Genomic DNA, 25,940 nt, shown 5'->3' with positions numbered 1-25,940 from the left:
AGGTGGATTATGGATTCAAGGATAAAAGGTAAAACAATAAAGTTTCTGATTAAAACATAGGAGAATTTTTTCTTGATCTTGGACTAGCAAAGATTTCTTATTAAGTTAGCATGAACTATTACAGTTTAATAAAAATGGACTACAGTAAATGAGGGACATATGTTAACCAAAAGACATCATTAATAGAGTGAACCTACAATGGCAGAAAGGCAAAAAGGCATTTCTAATGTCTACAACCAACAAAGGGCTTCTATCTGGGGTAATTTTTTTAGAACTTTAAAAATCAATGAGAGAAAGATGGAGAATACAATAGAAAATAAATGAGCAAAAGATTTGAATAGAGTCTTTTCAAATGACCAATATACATACAAAAAGTTTCTTGGCCTCACAAATAATGAGGAAATAAATATTAAGTACATGCTCTGCTCACCACAATTAAAAAGACTAGCAATACAGAGTAGGCCAGGATGTGAAGCGATGGCGGTCATCATCTCCTGCTGATGAAAATGAAAATTTATATAGCCACTTTGGAGAGCTTGTAGTGGCTATTAAAGCCTAAAAAATGGGCCTTATGACCCAGCAATTACACAGTTCAATATATAACCAACCAAATTCTGTATTTATGCATACTGATAGACCTGTGCAAGAATGTTCATCACAGCACTGTCAAAGCTCCTATTCTCATTCCTACAGATTTTTGCAGCACCATTTGCAACAGCCCAAATTCAAAACAAGGCAAATATTTCTCAATCCAAATGTCTATGATCTGGGGGATATGCGTGGAATTGAATGCCATTCAGCAATGAAAAATAAATGAATGACTGCAACATTCGTCAACAAGGATGAAACTCACAAACATAATGTGGAATAAAAGAAGCCAAGCACAAAATGACATAGAATATTATTTCACCTTTACACGATTATAAAACAAGCAACATTAAATTGTGGTGTGAGAAGTAAGGATAGTAGGCATCCTCTGGTTGGGGGAAGAATTTCTGGAAGGAGGCATGAGGTGGCATCTGAGATGCTTTTCCCATAGAGTTAGTCACTTTATTAAAGTTTTTATTTGTGCACTTTTCTGAACACATATCTTAAGTCAATGAAAGTTCACTTAAAACATTTTTAAACACCCAAAATTAATCTAAGGTATTAAAAATCAGAATAGCAGGGTGCCTGGGTGGCTCAGTTGGTTAAGCGACTGCCTTCGGCTCGGGTCATGATCCCAGAGTCCAGGGATGGAGTCCCGCATCGGGCTCCCTGCTCAGCGAGGAGCCTGCTTCTCCCTCTGACCCTCCCCCCTCTCATGTACTCTCTCTCTCTCGTTCTTGCTCTCTCAAATAAATAAATATTTTTAAAAAATTAAAAAAATAAAAATAAATAAAAATCAGAATAGCAATTACCTTTGGGCAGGGATCTGGGCAGTGTTCGGGGGCAGTGTCTGAAGGTGACATCCAGGATGCTGGTAATTTTAACACTTTTTCAGAATCTGAATCATGTTTACATTAGTGTTTTTACTATGATTTGTGAAAATTTTCCCTATCTATTTCAGTAAAAGCAGTATTAATAATTGCTTAAGATATAAATTTTTGGAATTTTTCATTATGTGAGTGTTGTATTTCACATTTTTAAAGTGTTTAAAAACGATAATATCTCCATCCAATTTTTTTCAGTGATAGGCATATCAACTAGATAATCAATATTAAAAACGATTTCTGTTAGGCTAGCTCTAAATACATATAGCAATACAGTGAGGTTCTCTATTATAAAATCTATGTGCCTTTATGCAAATAATATTGCAGGCATCTGAAATAAAAGTTGAAATTGGCACAAGAAACTGAACTATTTAAATTTCAATGGCTTGAAAATAAGTTTTGCACTCTGCATCTCTGGAGGAAGGGACAGAATTTTAATTTTAAAAACAATATGTATGTAATGGGTTAGGGGTAATTCACAGCTTACATCTAAATTATGGTTGCTACTGGAATTTAATTCTATCTTGGTCGGCCTGGTATACTGGCGAGGGAGGCCATCCAAGGGCCCAAGGAACATCTCCTCCTCTCCGGAAATAACAATCTGACTAGAGAGACCGTCAGCAAAAATACCACACATAATTCAAATCCACAGTTTCTTCCTAGTGTCTCCCACCTCTCAGATGACTAGCTGAGTCCTAAGAGAAATGGGATAGAAGCAAAAACCGAACATGCGTTCATGCACGAGCACATAGTGTAACAGAGGCATGAGGCTGCCCTCTTTCTGGAGCAGCCCGACTCCATAATGTTGGTGGGAAGAAATTTCTCTGGCTTTGGAACAGAGGCCTGATGGACTGATGCACAGCTCCACTGTCAAATGAAGACAGAAGGAAGCAGCCCATGACAGCATTGCTGACGGCCCGTTATTGGTGCTGAAGGGGACAGCGCCAGCCAGTGTTGGACATCGCTATAGTTTGACACCTCTGGTGACCTTGGAGAGTGGCCACAACTTCAGCCGCCCCTGGGGACAAGAGCAGCCACCGAAAGTAATTGAACAATCGGCCCCTGGGTCATGGGTGAAGCTCTTGTGTTGTTTGACAGACTGTCAGAGGCACATGCAATTTTATAGAGACTGAGAAGACGTGAGTATATGAAGCCCACATGGGTCAATCTGAAAAAGAAAAATTATTGAAAGAAAGTCTCTTAGGAAGGTAACTCTAAAGTCTCTCAGAAGCAGGTGGAGGAGGCTGGAGGGTCAGAGAGGATTTGGGGGAATCCTTAATTGTGGAGAATTGGAAAGTCCAGATTATTCACACAGATTTAACCTTATTGAATTCTAAGGCTGAGATTAAAAAGCATAGATTATATTACTATCGAAAATGCTCGACTTGATTTTATAGATTTCTTCCCATTATCTAAATTTTGCCTATTTTCTAATTATCTAAATAAAGGTTATGAAAGAGAGAGAGAGATCGAGGGGAGGAGCAGAGGGAAGACAGGCAGACTACATGCTGGGCACAGAGCCAGATATCCGGCTGGGTCCCACCTCCCCGAGATCATGACCTGAGCTGAAATCAAGATTTGGTGAATTAACTGACTGAGCCACCCAGGTGCCCCAAAACAAATAAATTTCTTATTGACGGCAAAAAATAAAACAAAACAAAAAACTCATATGATATTCTATTCATCCAATAAAATGATGTTTGTTGATACAAAAAGCATAAATACCAAAAATGCAGCAACATAAATGAATGTAAAAACTTGCTCTTACAAAAAGGTACACACCAAAGAATGAATCTTTATGAAAATTTCCTTTTTTTATGAGGTACAAGAACAGGCGAAAGTAACCTATGGTGATGGAAATCAGAACAGTGATGTGTGTGAAGAATCACCTGAATAGGGTATAAGAGAATTTGGGAGGTGATGGTAATGTTTAATTTCATGTTGTTAAATGGGTATATTCGTGACAATTGATTGACTTTAATCCCTATCATCTGTGCATTTCACAATATGTAAACTTTGTCCCAATTAAAAAAATATATTATCTGCATACCATGACTCAATTATATGCCTTTTCTTGCTTTACAAATCCATGGCACCCCTCTAATATTGTAAAATGAGTAATGTATAATATACATTTTCCTGTGTGCTCACTTTAAAATTGGCTTAATTATTTCCATATCTTTATTTTTATTGGGTTGATTTCTCCTATTTATTTTATTCTGGGGGTTGTGTATGTATAAGTATTTAGAACTAAAGGGATGATTCTGGGTCCACTGTGTAATGAGAGACTTTCTTTTTCCTTTTGTTTTTCCAAAATCAACCCATTTATCCTTTGATCTCAGCTAAAACATGCTACAGGGAAATTACCAAACATGAATAAAACTAGCTTTTCTGTTGACTGCACCCATCCAAAATGAAGCTGCTTCCTTTGGGCTAGACTAAAATCACAAGATAAGAATTGTTAATTTAACTGCTCCAGTCACTTTCTTTGAACTGAATGCTTAATGAACTTGGAAGGAAAAAAAAAAAAAAACTTCTATTTTATTCATTATTATCTTTTTCTTGGTATTCTAAGAGAACCATTTATATGGTGACTTTACGTAAAAAAAAAAAAAAGTAAGGTAATCATTTCAACCCTATCAACCTCAAGATAAATGAGGGGGGGGAGTTCCTTATTCCTTGCTCTTGTTTTATGATATTAAAAGTTTTGCCCACCCCTGATATTGCTCTGTTAACAAGTCCTGCAAGATACACATCTTCTGAAAGTAGATTATCAAAAGAAAAAATTTATGAAAAGAAGGAACATGAGTCATGCTTATTGAATTTTTTGTTTAAAGAAAAATATGTCAATGAAAAGTGCATATAAAAACCTAACATCATGGGGCGCCTGAGTGGCTCAGTCATTAAGCATCTGCTTCGGCTCAGGTCGTGATCCCAGGGTCCTGGGATTGACCCCACATCGGGCTCCCTGCTCAGCGGGAAGCCTGATTCTCTCTCTCTCACTCCCCTTGCTTGTGTTCCTTCTCTCGTTGTGTCTCTGTCAAATAAATAAATAAAATCTTTAAAATAGAAAAAACCTAACATCGTAAGACTGTAAAATAAATTCCATTCTGACATTCATTCAGCCTTGCTAGGTCCATTTCTAAAGTATCTATATGGTGTCCCTCTCTGTTACCCCCAACATTCAGTAAGCTGTTATTTCCTATAACCACACTTTCAACACCTTCCAGAATTCATTCCCTTCTGTCCTTTCCCAAGGTGGTCCCCTACTTCAGGTACACTTTTTATTTCCCTTGGATTACTTTGAAAACTTCAATCTGGCCTCCACACCTCTAATGCTCCTAGGGCTGTGGTATTAATCTTGTTGAACATTATGTCTTAGTCAAGTGGGGCGGAGATAACAAAATAGCACAGACTGGGGGGCTTGGAAACAACAGAAATCTACTTCTTACAGTTCTGGAGGCTGGAAGTCCAAGATCAAGGCTCTAGCAGATTCCTTCTCTGTTGAAGGCCCACTTCCTGGTTCAGAGACGTCCATCTTTTTGCTGTGATCTTATATAGCAAAAGGGGTGAAGAGTCTCTCTAGGATCTCTTTTATAAGGGCACTAACCCCATTCATTAGGGCTCTGCTCCCTACCGAAGGCCCCATCTCCACAATACCATCACAGTGGGGATTAGATTTCAACATATGAATTTTGGAGGGACACAAACATTCAGTCTATAGTACACCAACACAACAGCATCGAGCACACTACTTCCTGACTCAGAAAGCTTCTGCTGTTCTCCTACTGTTTAACAATCTTCACCTGGTCTCCTAGATAGAGGAGTTGCCTAAATGGCCTAAACCCACCCGACCAGCTTTGCTCTGCCTTAATCTTCCTTACATCCACACTTTTAAAACTTGTAATTAGAAATCTATTCTGGCCATTGAAAAAATCAAACTGTAGAGCTGTATAAAATAAAAGATGGTAGGTGCCTGGCTGGCTCTGTTGGTAGAGTGTGCGACTCTTGATCTTAATATGGTTGTGAGTTTGAAACCCATGTGGAGATTACCAAAAAATAAAGTCTTAAAAAATAATAAACCTTTTAAAAAGTGGTAAAGTGACTGTTTTCCCATCCCTCTCACCCCATTTCTAAACTAGTAACTGCTGTTGGGGCACCTGGGTGGCTCAGTCCCTTAAGCATCTGTCTTCGGTTCACGTCATGATAGCAGGGTCCTAGGATCAAGCCCTGCTTTGGGCTCCCTGCTCAGCAAGGAGTCTGCTTCTCCCTTTGCTCCCCCCCCATTGTTCATGCTCTCTCTCACTCCCTATCCCTCTCTCCCAAACAAATAAAATCTTCAAAAATAATAAAAATTAAAATAATAAAAATTAAAAAAATAAGCTAGTATCTGCTGTTAATATTTCACTGTGCTCTTCCTCCCATTAACAAAATATACCTGCATATTGTATAGGCACAGAAAAGTGAAAGTAGAATCATGTTTGAGGACTTACCCTTTTTCAACATAATTTTTAGATATGAATATTTTTTCAAAGTCATGGATGATTTATTCTTTTTATGGTTGTCTTTATTCTGTTAATAAGATATATCATAATTTATTTAATTGGTCCCTATTAATGGATACTTAGGCTGTTTCCATTTTAAACACTTTTATACAACATTTAGTTGAATATCTTTTTATCTATATCTTAGATGCACCTGTACAAAAGTTGTAATTTTCTCAAAGTGAAACAACTGAATCAAATACCATGTTCACGTTTATTTTGAAAAATATTACCTAATTTTTTTCTAAAAAGTCTGCACTAATGTATGCCCATTTACCACCTTCCTTCTTGACAAGAGTAGGTAATAAAAACTACTTTAATCTCCCCACTTTAATAGGTAAGGAATAGTATGTCCTTCTTAACTTTTCATTTAAAAAATCATTAGTGAATTTGAACATCTTGGCTAATGTCAATAGGTCACATATGTCTCTGTTTTGAACTGTTTATTTATTCTGTGCCAGAATTTATGGAGTTGCTGATCTTTTTCATATTGATTTCTATGAGCTCCTTGTGAGATAATCAATGTCACCATTTCTTTATCATGTTGGATACAAATAACTTCCTTATTTCATTGCCCATATTTACACTCTTAAATGATTTTTTCCTGTTTTTGCCATAAATAATGATTTTTTTGTATAATCAAACATATCCACCATTCATAGAAGTGGTTCTCAAATTAATGTGCATAAGAAGCACATAAAATGAGTATCATAAATGTAGATTCTAGGAAAAGAAGAAACCAACATTATGCTGATTAAATGAAAGAAAAAGAATTCCTTCTTTTTCTAGTCTCTTGACTAGTTTAACTAGATTTAGAAGGTTCTTTTCCTTAATGTTAAGAAACAATAGTCTTGTGAAACTATCTGGTCTTATTCTTTTCTTGAGGTGTGTATTAGCTCCTTGACAAGTGTCTGATTTTCTTTCATTTCCTTAGTTATTTTTTCTCCATTCTGTTCTCAATTTTTCTCCCAGAAAAACTTGAATTTTTCTTTAAAAGCATATATTTCATATGAGTTTTAAATTTATTTTCAAAGATTTGTGTAAATTAATTTATTTTTTTATCTTTTATATATGTGTCTATGTGTGTGTATATTTTATTTGTTCTCAAGTCTAATCTGAACCTAGCAGGAACATGATACCACTATTTCATATCTCCACACTTATGAGAGAAAGTCCCAAAGTTAGAGATGAAATTAGACCTATATTACAGCGATGAAAATGACCTCACCAAAAGAGAGAGTTTTTCAGAACTAAAGCAATCTAAGGTACTTGAATTATTCATTTAAAAAAGGCACAGATTATAACAAATTTTATTATGTTAAACCAGATATATAAGTTAAAAATTTAAGACTTACTCCTAAAATTTAGAAATATATATGTTTCACACAATAAATTAAGAAAAGAAAAGGATAAAGAAATTTTACTAATCCAATGGAAGGGTAGACAAAAATAACAAAAGAATGGAAAATCAAGGTATATAGAAAGAACAAAGTCAGATGGTAGAAATAAATCCAAATATATGAAATGTTATAATAATATAAAAGGGCTAAATAGCTTTTAAAAGGTAAATATCTATAAACATAATTCAAAAATTCAACTGTATACTATTTATGAAGTCCACATTTAAAATTTAATAACACAGAAAGGTTAAAAAGAATCATAATTCCCCTATAACATTGGACAAGCTAGAATATGTAACAAATATGAATCAGAGTAAAAAAAAGTTACTTCACAACGATAAAAATAATATATCCAAGAAAAAATAGCAGCTATAAACTTACATACACATACTAAAGCGGTCTTAAAATGTAGTAAACGGGCGCCTGGGTTGCTCAGTCGTTAAGCGTCTGCCTTCGGCTCAGGTCATGATCTGCTCGGCCGGAAGCCTGCTTCTCCCTCTCCCACTCCCCCTGCTTGTGTTCCTTCTCCAGTTGTCTCTCTCTCTCTGTCAAATAAATAAATGAAATCTTTAAAATAAAAAAATAAAATAAAATAAAATGTAGTAAACAAATTTTTACAGACTCAGCAACAAAATGACAATTCACATGACAGTTTTACACAATATTCCAGCAATTAATAAATCAAGCAGACAAGATACTAGTAAAGACACAGAAGATTTAAATAGCATAACTAACAAACTTTATCTATTGGTCATCTATAGATGGTTGCATCTTATAATTACAGAATATGTGTGAAATTCTGAAACTGACCACATTTTAGAACTCAATACTTATTTTAAAAAAGGAAGAATATTGCCATCACATAGAATATGAGATTAAATTAAAATTAATAACATCAAAGGATAATGTGAGAAAATGCAAACATTTAAAATTATGAAACACATACATATGTAACTTTATTTTTTTTTTAAGATTTATTTATTTATTTGAAAGAGAGAGACAGAGCTGGGGGAAGGGCAGAGGGAGAGAGACAAGGAAAGAATCTCAAACAGACTCCCTGCTGAGCAGGAAGCCCAACACAGGGCTCTATCCCAGGACCCTGAGTTCATGACCTGAGCAGAAATCAAAAGTCAGATGCTTAACTGACTAAGCCACCCAAGTGCCCCCATACACATGTAACGTTAGAAGTCAATAATCGCTGTGGCCATCATTACACACTTAACACTGAAAATGATGAAAATAGTCACATAAAAATTTTTAGAAATTGGGGCACCTGGGTGGCTCAGTCGTTAAGCATCTGCCTTCAGCTTGGGCCGTGATCCTGGGGTTCTGTTATCGAGCCCCACATCGAGTTCGGCAGGAAGCATCTCCCTCTCTCACTCTCCCTGCTTGTGTTCCCTCTCTCGCTGTCTCTTTCACTCTCTCTCTGTCAAGTAAATAAATATAATCTTTAAAAAAAATTAGAGCTTAAGTAACTCAGTTCTTAGAAATTTACAGTAATAAATTTTTATTTCATATAAAAAGGAAACAACACCATCAGCAAATGTACAACCGAAGGAGTTACAAACAGAACAAAGAAACTCTACCTAAGAATAATAGCATAAAAATTTTTAAGGAGAAAAATATAAAACTGAACTCAGTATACACATCCAAAAGCTATTTATTTGAAAAAGCTCCTTATATAGATAAACATCTAACAAAACTTATTAAGAAAATAAGAGCAAAGTCACAAATAAACAATACAAGAGTGGGAATATGCTCTGACAAAATCATACACTGAGCATTATACTAATTAATTAAAAATGTAAATGAATTACAAATTTTCTTGGAAAAATAAAACTTTTCAAATCTGACTGAGCACTTATAATATTCTACTGCTTGTAAGTAATATTTTACCAATGTCAGCTTGAGTAGTAAGACAAGATAAAGAAATAAGAATTAGATAGGAAGAAATCAATCTCAAATGATATCACGAGGCACATAGACAAGCTAAAACAAAAACATTAGAAGTAATAAGAATCAGTGAGTTTGCTGACCGTAAGAATCTAACTTAAAAATGACTCATCTCTCTATTAAGCAATAATCAATACAAAATGTAAAGCTATGTTTTACAATTGCAACAAATAATGTTTTCTATAAATATGTACCAAAGTATGTAGTAAAACTATATAGGAAATAATATTAAGCTTTATTAAAAACTACCAAAATCTGTAGTAAAACTATATGGGAAATAACATAAACCATTTTTAAAACCTCGTAAATTCAATGGAAACATATAGTCACAGATAAGAAGGTGTAATAGCATAAAGATGTCAAGTCATTAAATTATGGATAAACTGAATGTAATTGCAATAAAAATTCAAACATGATTTTAGATGAATTTAACAAACCGATTTAAAAATATATTCAGAAGAACTTAGCGTCAAATATATCCAAGACAATTTTGAAGAAATACTTTAATTTTGTTTGGTGGAGAGCATGTTTCCCTACAAATACCAAGACTCATTATAAAACTATACTAATAAAGACAATACAGTCTTGATGGAGGAATAAACAAACAGACCAATGGCACAAAATAGAGAACCCAGGCGAAAAAAACAGACTGGCATAGATATTACAATTTGATGCAAAACAGAGATGGTATTAAAATTACAAATGAGGAAGAAATAATGGGACCATTCGATAAATGGAGGTAGGACAATTGATTATTCAAATGGAACAAAATAAATCCCTCTACGACTTTCACAAATGTATGCCTGTGCACACACGCATATGCACACACATACACACAAATATACTTCCAGATGGGTTAAGACTTAAAGTGAAAAAGCAAAAATTTATGAGAAATTTAAAAGAAAATATGGAAGAATATATGTATTTGAAACCAAGTTATGGTAGATTTTTCTGTTCAAAAAAGGAAAGACAAAGTATGAACAATAAGTGAATAAATTAGACGACATTAAAGTCTATTAGAAGATACCATTTAAGAAGCAAAACTGCAGGTTGCCTCTGGGTGGCTCAGTCAGTTAAGCATCCTACTCTTGATTTCGGCTCAGTCATGATCTCAGGATTATGGGATCAAGCCCTGTGTCGGGCTCCATGCTGGCCATGGAACCTGCTTGGAACCCTCTCCCTCTGCCCCTCCCACCTCCCTCTCTTTCTCTCTCATAAATAAATAAATAGCAAAACTGCAAGCCCCTGGCATGTGCACTCTGCAATGCACATTATTCACAAAAACATTTGAGGACAGAAACAAATTTGGAGACAGGATGTGTCAAAAATTTACATAAATCAAAAGAAAAGTACAAAGAACCCAACAGAAACCTAGCTAATGGATATGAAAAAAAATTCCAAAGTGTGTGTGAGAATATGCCCAATTTTATGAAATTGAGAAAAACAAAATCAAGCAACATTGAGGTAACATTTAACCTAGTCAAGTGACCAAAATTAAAAAGAAAAAAAACCTAACCATCACAACTAGACGAGACTATGGAGTAACCAGAACCCTTCTACACCATTGATGGTAACAGAGATAGCCTCGGGCAACTGGGAAGAGCAATTTGGCAATATCTTGTCACATTTGAACGTACATAGACCCTACCCATTGACCTAGAAATTCTACATTAGGGCGTGTGACTAGAGGAGCTGTGCAAGGATTATGATGAGATTGTTCATCGCATCGTTGTTTCTAGCAGAGAAAACAAAACAAAACAAAAAAACCTGGAACATTTCACCGGCAGGTGAAGGGATAAAGTAGTGGTATGTCCACACATAGAAGTAATGTAAAACAGTTAAAAACATGAACTAGAGGGGATATCTGGGTGGTTCAGTCAGTTAAGCGTCTGCCTTCAGCTCAGGTCATGATCCCAGGGTCCTGGGATGGAGCCCCGCATTGGACTCTCTGCTCAGCGGGGAGCCTGCTTCTCCCTCTCCCACTCCCCCTGCCTGTGCTCTTTTTCTCGTTCTCTCTCTGACAAATAAATAAAATCTTTAAAAGATAGATTAAATAAATAAATAAATAAATAAATAAATAAAATGAACTAGAGCTATATACATTTCAATATGGATAATTGTCATACTGTAATCGGACTCTCCTAAGGTTCATAGTTATCATTGCAAGGTTAGTCATTTTGTGAGATAAAGCCTTTCGATTTTATCTTACCACTTCAGGACAGCATGACCACACGGACAGCCACTGACCAAATTTACTGGACTGTGACTTACCTCTAAGACTAAGGCAGAAAGGATATTTGCACATGCATACATTGTACTTCTCAATTTTATTTTGAAGTCTTAAAAAATCAAAGTCCCCAAACGTAGAGCATTACCAAAATTTGGTATTCAGTTGAATGCTTACTGATAAAATTTTAACAGGAGACGATCTGAATTACTTCCATGTCATTAGCATTCTGTTTGCTTCTATAATGATTTCTGCATCATTTTCTATGCAGTAGTACAATTGCATAGAATATAAATACAAAATTGATAAAACACGCTATAGAAAAAGTCCGTCATTTCCAATAGACAGGGCTACAATTATTTTTCAGAATGAAAATACACATTTTGCAAGTGTAGCATATGAAATAATGATTATCCTTTTCTATTATGCATTATGCTATAGAGAGACCATGAAAAATTAAAATATTTATTCTCTTTAAGATAGAAAGAGCAGGATAATTGGCACAATATCCTCTTCTTTCTAGAGGTTTCCGGGTTCTTAAACCGCCAGACATTTTTTGTCTAGGGTTTTAATGAGCATAAAAGGTCATTAATCCAAGGTCATCATAGCAAACTTCCATGGGAGAATAATCAGTCATGTAGAAATTATTTAAATGACCACAGAACTACAGGCCATTTTAGCTTGGTGTTTTGCACGATCCCTGTTGACCACTTTTCTACACATTATAGCAATACTTCAGAAAGCTTGCCTTTGGAGGAGGGGAGATATGGTTTAATTTTCAAACTCTGTTAGGTAAGGAAATAAGGGAACCAGCACAATGAGCATAAACCACACACACACACACAGAGAGAGAGAGAGAGAGAGAGAGAGAGACAACTCCTGGAAAATGCATCCCTACCTTAGCTTAATGCTTGAGCACAAGATTCTCTTTCCCCACTTGGGACCATATTCATAAGAATTTATCTCTACATAAATTTCAAAGTTACCCCTTATTAAGTGTTTGATATTACACTTTTTCCCCCTCAGCTCCAAAATGGTGGCAATGACTACCTCTCACAGGTTTGTGGTGGGGATAAAAGCTTAATTAACATTTTATATGTAGCATCTAGGAGAGTGGCAAGCAGTGATATACACATCCCAAAATGGTAGCCTTTTTTGTTAGGTATTGCACAAAACCCTAACAGACAATGATAAGTATTAAGCAAACATTTTCTTTTCCTTCTTTAAACCCTGTTCAGTTTAACAACATTTGCTTAACTCCTACTCTGTGTTAGGCACTGTGATAATTAAATAAGAAATAGTCTGGGGCAAGAAATCCAATATCTAGTAGGGAAGACACAAGTAAAATATAATTGTAATATAATCTAATAAATAAGACATACGAATGAAAAAATAAAAGATATGATATAAGAATTCCCAAGGGCAGGAAAACAATCCAAAAAGGGATAAATGGAAGATCTCATAAAGAAAGCAACACCTTAGTTAAGTATCAAAGGATATTATAGTAAGCCAGATTTTTTTTTAAATGGAGAAAGACGTTTCGGGCAGAAAGAACAGGCTGAGCATATATGTTTGAGAAATATAAATTCTTGAGTTGGGTAGCAAGTGCAAGGAGTAAAATGTCAGGCACAAATTAAGGCAATGAAGTTCCTGAGATGGGTGAGGGCCAGGTCACGGGGACTTCATATGATAGGGGCAGAGAAAGAGCATCTCTAGATGGATTTTTTTAAAGGTCAGATTTATTTGGGATAGCTTTTTCTGGTTGGTGGAAGGATTTCAAAAAGGTCAAGCCTGAAAAATGGGAGACCAATTAAGGAATTATTATAAAAGTTCAGGTGAGAGAGACAATGAGAGTCTCAGTGAGATGGTGAGTGAGGATGGGACTGTAGGAATATTTAGGAAGTTAAGTTGGGAGGACTTGGATGAGTGGTTTAAGGGAAAAGGCTAAGGCTAAGATGATTCTTGGATTTCAAACTCGGGTGGCTGGGTGGGTAGAAAGCTGCGCATTTGGTGTGCAGATAAAAGAGGGAGAGAGGGAGAGATTCAGGCAAAGACGATGAGTTAAGTTTGAGGAGCTTTGGGAGAATCAGGATGGCAGATTCTGAGGATATCAGCGTGTGTGCAATAAAAACAAAAACAAAAACAATACAAAAAAAGCAAAAAAAAAACAAAACAAGCAAAAACAGAAAAATGGAGGCAGAGAATTCAGGGTTATGGGGAAATGGAATTGAACGGAACTCGGGAAAGTCTATGCTGGGAAGAAGCAGAATGTGGAAATGCATGAAGAAAAAGGTGAAAGAGAGGAAAAGTCCTCTTATAAATCTCAAGGGAGAGGAACTTGAAGAGACCAGCAGCCCTATATTGAATGAAGTTCCACTTGAAAATATTACATTCTCCCCCACTTTTTCAAAAAGATTTTCTGGTCACTTTAATTTATCTGAAGATAAGCAGTACTTGTACTTGAACGCATATCTCCCAGAGCATGTACAGTCATATAAAAGTCATATAAATTTTCTGTACCCCCAACATGGGTTTTTGCTTGTTTTGATTTTTTTTCCCTCCTTACACATTTCTTACTGAAGCAAAACTTAAGTGAGATGTTCTCCTGATACCTCTCCAATCCCTGAAATCTTGTAGGAAGTGGCATGCAGTCTCACCTGGAATGTAAATCCATTCCCTGAGTAAGGAAAGAAACTCGAAGTTCAAGATTTACATTCCACTGAACACCAGAAACAAACATTTTAAAGAGACCTTTCAAAAAAGACTTGAGAAGAATTCACCAATTATCTGGCAGGGATCTGATTTGTGTTTGTTCAATAGAGACTGAGTGCCTCCCAGTTTCCGGGCACTATGCAGCATGCTGGGGGCAGAAAGAAGGAGCACACAGGTCCAGCATCCAATATCTTAAAGTCTGCAGAAAAAAAAATGAGCAAATCATTACCATAATGGGCAAGCCTTCTAAGAAGGACACAAGATGCTTGCAGAGCTTAAAGGAGAAAATGCTCAAAGCATTATTTTTGTATTAATCAAATTGACACCTTTATAAGGGACCATATATTTAAAAATTAACACTTCATAATTTAAAGTACAGCCCTATATTAAACTCCTAATCATGGAAAGATAGTTTGCTCTTTTTCAGCTTGGTCATTAGGGTCTTGACATTTAAGAAAGAGGTTTTCATTTCGGTTTGGTTTGGGGAGGTTCCATGTTGAGTTTTGCTCTCATCCTCCTAAATAATACAACCTGGGTTGCAATAACATTTAGAAAGAGATGTTGGTGTTTGTTTATGGACGCAAATAACAGGACATCTGTTATTATTGTAAAATTTAAAGAAAAAATGTTATTAAGAAAGCTTAACTCAGTGTATACTATATTTCTTATAAATCAACAGATAAAATTAGCATGTTCTTATTTATGCAGTATTTCCACATAAAAAGCTGGAAAAAACACAGAAAAATAATTTTCTAACTTCTTAGCTTTTTCTCCTTTTACCCCATGTGCCCAGCAAGTACAAAACTATTTTTATGTCTGTTTTCAATACAACGTGTAAATGCATCCTTTTCCTGGAAAATGCCAATATCTTATCTCCGTGTTTCCTACTTTGTTACGGAAAAAGACAACTGTCCTACAGGTTTACATGCCTTGCTCTCCTGCCCTAGAAATGCATATTCAACAAAGAATGAAAAGGTTTAGAGAATGAGAAGCAGCCTTAATAGATGGGCAGTCAAAATCAGATGAATGTTGCTCACATCAATTTCATTAGGATTCATAAAGGTGGTCTCCATAGCAACATCATTTCACAAAGCACAGAAATGCTGCATTTTATTTTATTTTTTAATGGAAAAGCCGAGGGTCAGATTATCATTTTTTTTCCATATCCCATTCATCCTCTACCCTCACACAGGTCCGATAGCATTCAAAAGGAGCTTTATGGACATCAAAGATGGCTCCATATTTAAGTGGGATAATACTCTTAGCCAAGTTTCTTATTTGGAAATAGACAGTGTTGGAGGATTTGGGATAAATCTGAGGGGAACTACTCATGAAATCAGAAACGTATTACTTGACCCTCACTCTCAGAACTTGGGAGCTAGTTATTTAAACATGACTGTGTAAATCCAACAAAGGAACTCCTTTAAGAGTCCAATAAAATCCGGGGTGCCTGGGCGCCTGGGTGGCTCAGTTGTTACGCGTCTGCCTTCGGCTCAGGTCATGATCCCAGGGCCCTGGGATCCAGCCCCGTGTCGGGCTCCCTGCTCGGCGGGAAGCCTGCTTCTCCCTCTCCCGCTCCCCCCTGTTTGTGTTCCTTCTCTTGCTGTCTCTCTCTCTGTCAAATAAATAAATAAAATCTTAAAAAAAAAAAGAGTCAAATAAAATCCAATTTGTGTGACCAAAGAGCTTAGGGAAACATGTGGCCTCTTTCTGTTTTTCTACTTGCTTTCAGTATTAAGTTTAAAAGGAGGATGGTTATAGTTTTAATAATTCCTCATTAATAAAAATGTATTTATATTATCCCTTGAGGTATTGTTGCTTTATTTTGAGAGAGAGAGAGAGAGACAGAGTTAGAGAGAGACTGAGTGCAGGTTGGAGGGGGGTGGGCAGAGGGAGAGAGAGAAAGAATCTGAGGCAGGCTCCACGGACCAGCGAGGAGCCTCACACAGGACTCCATCGGGAGGCTCCACCTCACCACCCTGAGATCATGACCTGAACTGAAAGCAAGAGTCTGACGCCCAACTGACTGAGCCACCTAGGGGCCCCAAGGTATTGTTGCTTTTTAAAATGTGTTCTTTTTTCTTCATGAAAGATAAGGGTGGAAGAAGAAATGTAGGGAACAATTGATAATAATTCTTTACCCACTAGGTTATTCAAGGGATTATCCCTAGAAAAAGTAAAATTCCTTATTAATTTAAAATGATCTCGTCTCAGTATTCAAGCACTGAATCTCTAACATCTCTTTGGTTTTAATGCTAAGCTGCCTTTTAAGATTATAATTGTTTAACAATTATATAAGTGCATTTAATTTTTTCTGGACAAATTCTAAAATAGACTTTCAGCCAAGAAACTGGAATAATTCCAGCATGAATAAATGCCTATTTGCTCAATAAGCTAGAATGAGTTGGAGCTCTCATGGTCCATTAACTAAATACATAATTAGGTGAGAAGTTTTCTGATTTTAAACCAGTCCATGCATCAGGCAAACCAGAGTGATGCTGATGAAAATGTTTTATGTGATTAGTTAAACAAGTAATTGTTTTGTGTATAAAAGATTTCCAAAATTAATTTTCATCAATTACAATTACAAAAATGCAGAAGAAAATATTAAATTCAAGTACATAGATAGTATAGACCTTAACAGGCCCGCCAATGCAATACCTTTTTCTTTTGTTATTTGCTTGAAAATAATGGAACTTATGTTATCAGAAGGGAGGTATGCAATAGCAATAAAAATTCACTTTTGTCCATTTTACTAAAATGTACAATGTCAATTATAGAGCTTCTAGATATAAAATATAACTTTTCAGGTTAGGATTTGCATTTTCTGAGAAGTGTAAAATTTCCTCTCCACAAAGAATATTGGAATAATGGGAAAATGTAATAACGGGAAAAGCTTAGCATGAAGAAATCACCAACTCTTTTTTTTTTTTTTTTTTTTTTAGAGACAGAGGGAGTAAGAGAGAGAAGGGGAAGGGCAGAGGGAGAGAGAATCTTAAGCAGGCCTCAGGCCCAGGGCAGAGCCCAAGGTGGGGCTCCCTCTAAAGATCCTGAGATCATGACCTGAGCCAAAATCAAGAGTTGGACATTTAACTGGCTGTGCCACCCAGGTGCCCTGAAATCACCAACTCTAATGAAATACAGAAAAGTTCTAAACAGATACAAAGCCAGTAAAGTAAACGAGCTTCTAAAGACAAACCAGTTTAAAAATTGTAAATATATGTCAAACAAACATCAATATCTAACTTTGATGTGATCCTCATTTGAATAGGCAATATTTACACATGGCAACACTTCTTATTATATGAAAGGATCAAGGATCAAAAGAAAGCAAATATTATTTATCTTAATAATATTATTAATAATAATATTATATATATTATATATATAATAATATGCATTATATTATCATATACAATATATATTATATATAATAATAATATACATTGAATAAATGTAGTCTACCTATTGCTTATATCATTGCAGTATAATTTTACCAATATATGGTTCGAGAATAGTCTGTTAACATAATAATTTGGATTTTTCTTTTACATTAATATGTTTGCTATTTAAAAACCTCTAGGCACTTTCATAGCATTTATATCATTGAGTCAAATAGAAACTTCTTTTGTATCAAACAGAAACTTATTATCCCATTTACTTATCTCTGCCAATATTTCTCACCTTATCCATCTGTTCTGATATTTATCATTTTTCTAACCCAAAAACACCTTCATTGCCCGGCTAACCTGTTGTGGGTCCTCTGAACACATTTCTCTCTTCTACCTAACCACCTTGCCCCTCTAAACCCCAGACTACCTGAAACAATTTTTCCATCCTGCTTGTTATCTTGCATCCCTCTGTTCCTTTAAAGAGTGGCGCAAATCTTACGTCTTCTGAAAAACTTTCCCCAAGCAACCTCACTCTTTCTTAAACTTACCAGCAGAATATCCATCTATGGAGTGTCTGTAATTCTTCTTCTTCTATATTTCTTTAGGCTTCATGCATACTTCCTCTTTCCCTTCATGTTGTCAATTCCAAAGGATAGGGAGAGAATATAATGGTAATATATAATGTATATTATTATAGAATAAATAGGTAATATACAACAACTATGTAAAATAAATATATAGTTTGAACAGGATATGACTTCTGACAAATGTATTTGAGTCATTGTGGAACTCGTAATTTATAAAGTATTTTCAAATTTCCTCCAAATGGCTGAATACTGTGATTTATATATTTTGTAACTGTACAAATGAATCTTAGCTTGAGAGTATATCCACTACACAATGTGATTATGCAGAAATTATCACTGGTAAAAGTTCATATTTATGTTTAACTCTCACCTGTTCCTTCACCACATCTTCTCCAATGAAGACCCAGGGCATGCCCAAGGGGACCATGATCACCCAGGATTCTCCAACCTAATAGCCACTCTTCTTTTTTTGTTTTTTAACAACTGAGCCACCCAGGTGCCCACCACTCTTCTGCTTTACTGTAAATTTGTCCCTTGAGTTTATCAGCCAAAACTGTAACTTCCTTAAAATCTATGGCTCAGAGTTGTCATTTTCCCCAAGCCTAATCATCTGCAGGATATCTGGGACACTGCAATCTTTGTCCAGTTTAGGGACAGTTTTCTTTTGATACTCTTTGATGCATGGCCTAAATTACATTTCAATCACAAATGTTGGGAGGGTGCGCATAAAACAATATACAAATACATATTACGTAACAAGTAAATAAATATAGATGCATATCCCATTTTCCATTGTTAGGATAAATCATCCCAGAAAACACTACCATTTTTTTTTTTAATCCAGTGCCTGGAAAGCCTGACCTGGCCAGTCACAATTTGAAGAAACCATGGTGTCGCATGATGAGGGCATTTATTCCTTAGGCTCTAAAATCTCCAAACCAATATATCCCCGAGTTGGGGGGACAGAAACAACTTTTTGCATGCTTGTGTGAATCTGAGAATCACCACCTTCACTTCTACACCCTACTCTCAGAATTAATGTATTCTGACAATGGGAGAATGAGCAATACATATTAGATTAGATTCATACTGAATCTGGCAAAAATAATATCTCAGCTGGGTTATAACTAGGTCACAATAATCCTTTTCTTTGTTCTGGAAGACTGGAAGCTTCTAACTTTCAAAGGACCTGAGAAGACTAGCGAATCCAAAGAGTCTTGGCCACCCCCTTTCCTCCTCCTCCCTCTCCTCCCTCTCCTTCCCCTCTTCTTCCTCATCTTCCTTCTTCTATTTTCTCCTTCCTCCTTCCTGCTTCTCCTCCTCCTCCTTCCTCTTCCTCTCCCTCTCCCTCTCTCCCTCCCCCTCCTTCCTCCTTCTTCCTTCTCCTTCTCCTCCTCCTCCTCCTCCTCCTCCTCTTCTTCTTCTTCTCATTATAAAATGAGTTCTTTGGTCAGAAGCAATGTTGTGTTTGGTGCTATGGTGAAGTTTTCAGACATTCAGTAATTTCAAGGCTAAAGGTACTTATAGCATGGTAGGAAAGATAGGAAATCCAAATCTAAGATGCAAGTGTCAGTCAGGAAGGATAAATTATCTCATTCCATAACAGAAGGAGTCCAAAGTAATCAACCTGGAGCCTGGAAAATTGCTGGTATCCCCCCATGTATGGTTCTATATTAAAGGGGGTATCCATTAGAAAGCTTTAGGAAGCAAGTGAGAGAATGGATACTCAATATGGTAGACTGAATAATGACCCCAGTGATATTCAGGTCCTAATCCCTAGAACCTGTGAATGTTACCTGACATGGCAAAAAAGGGACCTTGCTGATATGATTAAGTTTGGGATCTTGACATAGAAGATTATTCTTGATCTTCCAAGTGGACTCTAACTATAATAATCAAGTGTCCTTATAAGTGGAAGACAGAGGGAGATGTGGCTTCAAAGACAGAAAGCAAGGTGAGGAAACAGAGAAATTTGAGATGCTGCACTGCTGGCTTTGAAGATGGAGGGAGGGGGCAAAAGCCAAGGAATGAAAAAAATATGTAGCTCTAAAATCTAGAAAAGGGAAGGAAATTGATTCTCCCAACGGAATCTGGAGGATGTATGACCTCCACCTTGATTTCAACCTGATAACATTGATTTTAGAATTCTGACCTCTACAATTGTAAGAGAATAAATGTTTTGTTCTGTTCTGTTTTGTTTTGTTTTTGTTTTAAACTACCAAGTTTGTGGTCATTTGTTACAGCAGCCCTAAGACACTAATACACCCAATACAAAGTGGCTTAAATAATAAAGATTTATCCTCTCATGTCACAGCCATCCAGGGTTAATTCAGCAGCTCAAAGATGTCCAGGTGTCTGGGTCAAATTTTTCTGTGAATCTCTTGGCCCTTCTCTCCTTGTTGTAAAATTGCTACCACGGTTCTGAGCTTCATGCTTTGCTGTGATGATATCCAAAGGCAGAAAGAAAGGGCAGGGTATTTATTTCTTATGTATATCTCTCTTCTCTCAGGATATCACTATTGAGTAAGCAATCAATAACATCTGCCACGTGGGCTCAGGTTTTATTTCTGCTGATGGCAAATTGGGCCTCCACTGGTCAGATAAGACTTGGTAAGGAGCTGTCCATATTATTAAACTCCTGCATTTCTGTTGTCTTGGCCCCTTTAACACCACTGAGCAAGGATTGGGATTTTTGGAGAATGAGACTGGCTGACATCTACAGAGCAGATAGCATTGCCACCTGGTTATTAAGAGCTGTCTCTTTAGAATTGCTAGGACAAATTGCTACAGAGTAGAGGGCATAAACAAGAACAGAAATTTTTCACAGTTCTGGAGGATAGGAAGTCCAAGATCAAGGTGCCAGCAGATTGCATATCTAGTGAGGTAATTCTTCCTGATTTGCAGATGGTTGTCTTCTTGCTATTTCCTTACATGGTAGAGAGCAGAGAGAGAGCTCTCTTTGTCTTCTTGTAAGGACACTAATTCCATCATAAGAACTCCATCGTCATGATATAATTACCTTCCAAAGTCCTCACCTCCAAATACCATCACATTAGGGCTTCAACGTATGAACTGGGGGTTGGGAGAGAGACATAAACTTTCAGTCCATTAAGCAGTGAGCATTCACATGGAACACAAATAACCTCATCCTTGAGTCTCATCCATATATCTCTTCCCCAGCCTTTTTTCTCCCTAATTTTCATAATCCAGACCAAACAACAAAACTAAAGAAAGAATGTTAACCTTTACTTTAGGCTCTTCTTCCAGGAAAAATGGACCATCCAGTGGAAAGCTCTGCTTTCCTTTCTCTGGAAAGAATTTCATTCTGCACTGTCCATCAGAGTCATGCCTGCTAGGGTTGTAATGTTGCACATCTACTTACAGCCAATTTTAGAATTTGGGGAGGAACCCTCTGTATGCTGGGATTTATTCTCTTTTTTTCCTCAGCCGACAGCTCAAATAGAACTCTCCATGAGACTCTAGCTGTGGATTGTGGAACAGGTGGCAACAAGTTGTATGCTAGGAGTGAGAACAATCTATTCCCATGATTTAGTTTTGTGTTTCAGGCAGTACCTGATCCCATATATGCCATTCCCATCCCATAATATGATGGCATGGGCAGGCTCTCCTTTATGGACTGGTGGATCAGAAAACGTCCAGTTCACCAAGAGCACTACAATCCTCAAGGGTTACCATCAGGGACTCAGTCTCTATCTTTCAGTTCCCGGTACCACACCAAGAGCTGTTTCTTGAAAGAAAACAAGTTATTTGACCAAGCAGGCATGACTTTGTTCAAATATCCTAAAGAAGTGGCTTTCAAAAATTGTGGCCTCAGGACTGTGTAAGATATGCATTTTAATTTGTAATCTAGTACAATACGCTCAGATCTTGAGCAAAATAAACAAGTTTTAATAAATGTTGCCCTTACTACAGGCGATGTACTCTGATATTTTTCCTCCCAATTCTATCATCTTTCATATTGTTAAAAATGCTGCTCAAGACCTGTTAAATGAATTTCACAACTCACTAATAGGTCACAACACACCGTTTGAAACATGCTGCCCTAGAGGTCTCACAGGAATTCTGCTGGGATTTGCTAGAAGAACCACAGAACAATCCAATAAGCTACAGAAAGTTCAAGCAAAATTGATTCTGCTGGTTCAAAAGGTCCCAGTGGCAGAGCTGCTTGCCCTGCAGGACCTGCAGAAGAAGGTTTTCTGGGCCACACTTAAGGTTAGCAGCCCATGGGGTCACCCAGTAAGTGGCTCAGAGCAGCACCCTGCCCCCAGTGTGATAAATATTGCCATCAAAATTAAAGGGGTCGATGAAGCATCGGAGAAGAAGCATTTATTCTCCTAACACAAGATGCGGCAACTTACCTTTCACTTTGAAGGGATTTAAATACATTTTTTAGTAGAGGGAATGACATGCTTCAAATACTACCCCAAATACCTTTCTTACTATAGGGAAGGTGGGAGATGAATCCCACTCTGGGAATTTGGAGGAAAGAATTAACACAGGAGAAGTCCTTGATAGACAAAAAGGGAAACGGGAGAGACTTTCTAGATGCCAGGTGGTGCCTGAGGGAAGAGGGAATAAGAATGTGCAGGGGGTCAGATGGTCATGCTCAGGCTTATGAAATGGGTGAATTTGCTAAAAGCAGCCAGATAAGTTGAGGGACCTCAGAACAGTGGGTTTTTCTTTTCCCTCCACACACCCTGGGGTATTTTTATGACATCTTAGATGAGGGACACAAATAACAATGTTTCAACCAGGCTGGAAATGGCTGATGGGCAAAATGTGTTGGAAAAAGACAAAGATTCTCAAACTAATTTCTCTTAGATCTGAAATCAATGTGGTGGAAATTCCTAGTTTCCCCTGTGCCGAGAGAAAGAAGCAGACTGCTCATACGTGGGCCGACTCTCCAAAAAATCACCCAGGAATACAAAAGAATCCCACAAAGGGGAGATGTTGGGGTCCCTTGCAAAGGATAGGGAGGTCCAGGTAGCAATGGGAACTCCGCTGGATCCCCAGCTTCAGGAAGCTGCGGACGAGATGCCCAGCTAGTGATTACCTGAGGATTGTCAATTATGCCTCCCAAGGAACCAGCAGCCAGAAGTCAGAGCTCCAGAGACCAGGAGAGTGGAACGCACAGAGAAGTTTCACAATCCCCAAGACATCAGCAGGGGAGAATACACAGAGCACAACATAACCAGAACAGCCAGCTAGCTGTACCACCCTAGACACCACAGCAGGTGCCCAACTAGACAAAAGACCCATTACAGTCTTGAGGACACACAACAGTTCACACATAAATCTAGGACCCCTTCCCTTGTTCTCATGGAAACATGTGAACTATCTTTTCATTTGGCACATAGGATGGGGAAACAGAGATATGAGCCTGGAAGGGAGTTTGACTTTTTCTTGCCCTCAGTGGCAATGGAAGGTTTCCAGGAATCCTTGATCAATTATGGAAAATAATGAAACTATTCCACTTTATAACGTAATGACTTTATAGGTGTACATAATTGATCCTACTACAGCTTTGAGCTAGATTTACATTGATGAAACCAAGTGAAGGTGCATTTTCGTGCACCAAAATGATCTGTATATGCTAAGCTCTAGTGAATAAGGAAGAATTCATTTTCTTTGAAAAAAATGAATATTGTGAATAGATATCCATTCAACAGACAATGAATGTCATGATAAAGCATGCCATCCAAAACTGCACTTTCCAAATAATAAATGACAGCAAGAGACATCAAACTGCTTGGTCAATGTCCCACACAAAGTTAATAGCAGAGCCAGGGCCAAAATCCAATCTAGTACACTGTTTATTCCAAAAATTAATGCCTTGAAACTCCCTTTTATGTATACCTAACCTAGATTTGCATTTGGGGCATAAAAGTAGAAGAAACATCTGTATATTAAATTTCTACTCACTCCACATCAGCTGAAAAGGTGATGCAGGATATAAGTAAAATACTTCAATAACCTCCTTCTGCAGGATTCATGTATTATGTATGAGCAAGAAAGATATATAATTGCCATTATAATCTCCACGAGGAGATTAGAGGGTAAAGAGAATTTTTCATTAAGAACCTGGTGGTACACAAGTAAAACATGCATCGGGGAGACGGATAATTATCAAGACACTAACAAATATTTAGCTGCAGGTCTAAAGGCAGAAAGTTACACTAGAGTAATAGGTAATGGCATTTGCTTCAAAAATAATAATAATAAATTGTGTTTATAACACATACTGAACCACATTCAGGCAAACCAAATTCTAGACTAACACCACAACTTTAAATACAGACATGTGTATAAACTCTCATTTGAGCAAACTTCTTTTAGGACTCAGAAATAGAGTTAGATTCCAACCCACATCTTTGTTCTTCGAAGGGGCAACGTTACTCCCTGCCTCACGCTCATCCATTTCCCCCATTCCTGTCTCACTTTCTACATCCCTTTAATCTCTTCATGGCCTGTCTTCACTCCTTGACCTGGCTAGTAGACGTTCCGGTTTGGCTCATGGATCCCCCTTCCTGACTGATGAGCTCCTACCCCAGTACTGCGTTCTCCCCCCTCCACCATGTGGTTACTTTCCACAGAAGAAACCCACCTTGATCAAAGGATCAAAGTCATGTCCCCTTCTCAGGAGCTGCCAGCATTCAGTGACTGGTAGATGCGAGGGTATGGAGGCCTGGACCCCCGACACTATTTAGGATGATTCTGAAGGACCATCCAGCTCCAGCTGCCCATCAACCTGGCAGAGGCCTGGCTGTGGTTGCAGTCATCGAACTGGGCTTCTCTCCCTCTCCAGTTCCATTTCCTTCATTCTCCTATAATGTTGATCCCAGGATCACTCCCCAGGGGCAGCTTCCTGAACTCCAAAGTCTGTCTCAGAGTCAGCTTCCTGGGGAATCTGTCCATAACATACCCCTGCTTTCCCTGAAATCCCAAACTCCCCATGAAGCTACCCGTGTTAAACGGAGTTGTTTTGCTTCCTCACAGCTACTGAAACTCATGTAAACAACTACCTACAAATAATGAACGTGAAATTATATTTATTGTATATATTTAAACATTTTCTATTGTGATGATGTGAAATCATGAAATCTACCATTGAATCATGATATGAATGATATGAATCATGAGCTCTACCACATGAAACCTACCATTTTAACAAAGTTTTAGGTGAAAAGTACAGAATTGTTAACAACATAAGCATTGTTGTATAGCAGATTCCTAGAGCTTTTTCATCTTGCATGACCCATTCCAAGAAGTAACTTTCCACTTCCCAGTTTCCCTAGCCCCTGGTAACCACCAGTTTACTTTTCTACTTCTATGAGTTTAACTACTTTAGGGGCACCTGGGTGGCTCAGTTGGTTAAACAGCTGTCTTTGGCTCAGGTTGTGATCTCAGAGTCCTGGGATTGAGCCCCGCATCAGGGTCCCTGTTCAACAGGGAGCCTGCTCTGCCGCCACCCACCCCCACAGCTCATGCTCTCTCATGCTCTCTCTCTCAAATAAATAAATAAAATCTAAAAAAAAAAAAACCTACTTTAGATCCCTCATATAAGTGGCATCATACAGATTTGTCTTTGTGTGATTGGTTTATGTCCCTTAACATAATATCCTCCAGAGTTTT

Source organism: Zalophus californianus, chromosome 1, assembly GCF_009762305.2.
Source record: "Zalophus californianus isolate mZalCal1 chromosome 1, mZalCal1.pri.v2, whole genome shotgun sequence".
NCBI classification, from domain to species: domain Eukaryota; kingdom Metazoa; phylum Chordata; class Mammalia; order Carnivora; family Otariidae; genus Zalophus; species Zalophus californianus.
The sequence above is the reverse complement of the archived record's forward strand: the minus strand, read 5'-3'. Positions refer to the sequence as shown.